The sequence below is a fragment of the Morone saxatilis genome, unplaced genomic scaffold, assembly GCF_004916995.1.
Source record: "Morone saxatilis isolate NCDOM2014 unplaced genomic scaffold, NCSU_SB_2.0 Contig24, whole genome shotgun sequence".
NCBI lineage: Eukaryota > Metazoa > Chordata > Actinopteri > Moronidae > Morone > Morone saxatilis.
The window spans coordinates 2,867,677-2,871,880 of NW_023339807.1; positions in this window are offsets into that span (position 1 = coordinate 2,867,677).

The following is a 4,204-nucleotide window of genomic DNA, read 5'->3' on the forward strand; positions in this document are numbered from 1 at the left end:
ACAATTTTCTGACATTTGATAGACCAAATAAATAATTGATGAATTGATAACATGATCAGCAGGTTAATCTGTGAGGAAAATAATCGTTAGTTGGAAGTTACAAGTGTGTATTGTTTAAAGGTCAGATGACGCAGGAGTCCGAGGATGTCAGCCGTGTACATTGGTCAGAGGCTTTTTCCATCATCTGAGTCAAGGATGAAAGCCAGCTCTGTGGTGTAGCAGTGTTAAAGGAACAGTCCACCAATCTGACACATACAACTCAGACGCCTTAATAGACAGGGGGGGAGGAAGACTCAGCTGGAGCAGGTTCCTTCACACTCTGCGAAAAGTCATTGCCAGTTTAAGCAGTCTTGACTTGACTCACAGAGAAGAACAGAGTGTCCCTCAGTACTCATACAGCTCCATGATGACTGCACAGATTGTGACACACTGACATATGACACATGTGACAGATTTGTTGATGACCACAGATTATGACAAGTAAGCGGTGAAGAGTTGTATACACACACACACCACACACACAGGCAGAGCTGACAGAGGATCAACTTTAGTTGTCTATCTTGTAGCTTGCTACAATCCTAATTAAAATATGCCAGCGTCCACACACGTAGACGTGTTGTGGGGTGGTGTGTGTCATCTCGTGTGGGAGAAACTCGGCTCGTCGTGGCTGTGGCAAGATGAACGATGCTCCGTATGCCTGTGACTATCCCTTTCTGTCTGTTTTGTGTGTATATGGTTAGTTTGTGTGATGGATTGAAGTAAGGCTCTGTGTTAAATATCTCTGCTTCCTCTCCCCCTGGAATCAGAGTACTGACATATCGGGAGCATATTAGGCGGGACATGTTGAAGCAGAAGTGTCTCGGGCTCAGAGACGAGCTCTGGAGGGGCAGCAGGGGGGGGGGGGGGGCGTGTTATATAAGGCATCATCCACAACAAGCTCAATGAGTGTGTTATTTTTCCCAACTACACGGACTGGAGATTCACCCTCCTGTGAACAGGGCTTATTTGCATTATTGATTGATTATTTTTTTCAATAAAATTTCCCAAAACCCACAGTAACATCTTAAGATAGTTGTTCAACAGAACCCTCAGATTTCTACTGATATAAAATACAGAAAGCAGCAAACCAGCAAATGTTTGACATTTACTCTCACTAAATTACTCAAAATAGTTGATTTTTTTGTAGATACTAACTACTTGCGAGTAATTAGAATGACAATAATAAATTCACTTTCCCAGTCAATCCATTCTTTAGAAGTAGAAATCTCATGTTGACACTAGGGCTGTGTATTGGCAAGAATCTGGCGATACGATATGTATTACGATACAGGGGTTACGATTCAGTATACTGCGATATATTGCTCATTTAAAAATATATGATTTTAGGAAAACTGTAATAGTATAGATTATGCACCACTGAGCAGACTGCTGCCTAGTGTATGAATATTTTCTTACACCCGGAGTTGGCACTGTAGCCAGCCTTTGAGTAAACACTGCTCTCCTACGCAGAAGCTAGAACTTAGAGCCTGAAGTTTACTTATTTCCCCTGTTACTAACTATTTCACACTCCCTTACGTTACATTAGAGCCGTTTGGCGCCCTGAAGCTAATTTTTTGGCAGAGATTAAATACAAGTACAAGTCTTTTTGGCACACAAGTATTTTTTGGTTGTTTTTTTTTCACAAAATTTGAATTTTAAATCTAGTCAGTGTTACTTACAGAGCCCAAAATCACATATTTTACATTACAATCTATACAGATCAGTCCGTAGACCTTTGATTTTAATGAGAAAAAACTCCCCAACAGGTCCTTTAACAATCATGCAAAGATGTAAACTATCCTCAGAACAATATCTGTGCACCTTGTTTGGACTGAAAGCAAGCATCACTCTGTGTTTCTTTCACAAGTGTAGGTTCAACAAGAACTAAAACTAAACCCTACAATAAAACCTTCTATATTAGTTTAGAGATATGCAGTTAGATCAGTTATTGCTCCATCTCCATTCCTGCCTCTATGTATCTTTCTTTTTGGCAAACTCGTCTGCCAAAAATCACTTAAGACTGAATATAAATCCAGGCTGTAGACATCTCGTTCATTAACTATCTGGACATTAACACACATTCATTCTCTGGATTCTCCTGTGGAGGAAGGATCCAGTCGTTCTGCTTGTTATTGTAAGGATTAAATTGCTGCTTTATGTTCCTGGGGGAGCCCGTTTGTGTTTAACCCCTCTGCTCTGAAGCTGAACGGCTGCCTCAGCACAAACCTCCTTTGGATCAGTCTGTGGGACAGAAACTTTAATAACATCCAATTTGCCTGCTTTGCGTTTTGCCAGAAGCATGAAGGAATTAATTGATTAAAAAGTAACTCTGCCAAGATCAGCATCTAGGGAAGAGGGGCGTCTTTAAAGCCGTGGACTGTAATTTATTAAAGAGCAACCTGGGAGCTGTTGGAGAAGCATCGTGGCCAACTGGAACCAAAAACTGTCTGTACAGTACCATCTTTAGTTTACACATAGACCTGCTCCTTCCGCTCCCGCCTGACCTTGTGGAAAAATCCCAGCAGACTGACTTCTGGTGTTTGGACAGCTGTGAAAAGATCCGATCTGCGTCTCAGGATCAGGTTTTTGCTTACAGTGTAACTCCAGCCCGCATCGATGGCATTGAGCTCCGCTCTCCCGCTCCTGATGACCCATGATCCTCGCTGAGATATGTGCTGTCAGCAGAACACTACAAACAATACCTGCCTGCCATTCCTGCACTGTACGCGTCTGTACGATCCAGAGAGCCAGTCCTCAGTCCCTGACAGACTCCATCTGCCGGAGACTGTCCAGACCCCGCAGCCTGCTGCCGAGCTTCTGTCCAGCTCACATGTAATGCTATTTTAAAACCTCTGCTCCCCTCACAGCTCAGGACTTAATGTCATTTTGGGAAACAGAAAGAGACACTCTTATGAAACAGGTCACACCGGCCGGTGAAGAGGTGTTTACATCTGTGGAGTTTACATTACTTCTGTTCATTTCTCAAAGGCTGTGCACTGTGTACCCCTGAGGACACTGCACAGAAAACTCATTATTTATAATGCATATTATGGATTTTTCCACCTGTCGATACTAGTCAATTCATATACATTTCCCCCATGTACCCCAGGACCAATGTCTCAGTGGCTGTTTTCCAATTGACTGTCTAAGTTGGAAACTGATCCAGTGAATGCAGCAGAGGAATCAGGGCGTTGTTTCTGGAAAAAGTTGATTGATGCTGTTTTTAAGATTTTCATTCTTTTTCACTGCTTAAAAGGTTATAGTTATGGTTATATTGGTGAGTTTTATTTTCTTTCTGTACCATTGTTTTGGTCTGAGATGCTTGTGCTATCATTGGTTTGGTCAAAATAAATCCTTAATTCACCAAGTTAACTGCCAATATATTCATGAAAAGGCCCGCAAAGGCACAAATACGCCCATCAGAGTACGTCCACTAAAAGTCCTTGTGTTTGCCACTGACAGGCTCAGATTGTTATTGTGTCTGACATGGAAAGGATCCCTACAGAGATAGATCTTTTGTTTAACCAGAAACAGCCGTATAGCTCACCACAGGACTCCGTGGACAAACCAGTCATTTCAACTCTCATATCATTGTAACATCATAACTTCATTCAAAGTAGACAGAAACAAACCAAAACTCACCAAAAACAGTCTTTGTTAGTCTTTCCACTGTTCCACAACCACTAAGTCTGCTTTGGTCAAAATAAATCCTCAATTCACATAGATGATAGTTTCAGTGGCTCTACTCAGCTGCTCTCAGAGCAGACCGGCTATGGAAACGCAAACCACAGAGAGGCCCGATAGGGCAACAAACAGGCAGGGGAGAGTGGACACCCATTCTCTGCTCAGGACACCCAATGACTACAGCTATATCTTTATTGTAGATAATAGTTGTTTCCTGGCAATATTAAATGTTTCAGTGTCATACATATAATCCTTTAGCACTACCCAAAACAACAATCCGCCCCTGTTGTAAGAAGAACCCAGAACTATATGCATGGTTCTGGTCCTCAACCAGTCATGGAGCCGACGGTAGATCCAGGCTGGCACAAGTCATTTTATAGTGGCTAGTAACAGGGTCCCCAAAATTAACTTTTTGGCTGAAATGGGGAAAATGCTTCGCGCGTTAACAATATTCCTTACGCAGCCATAAAACTGTCTCATA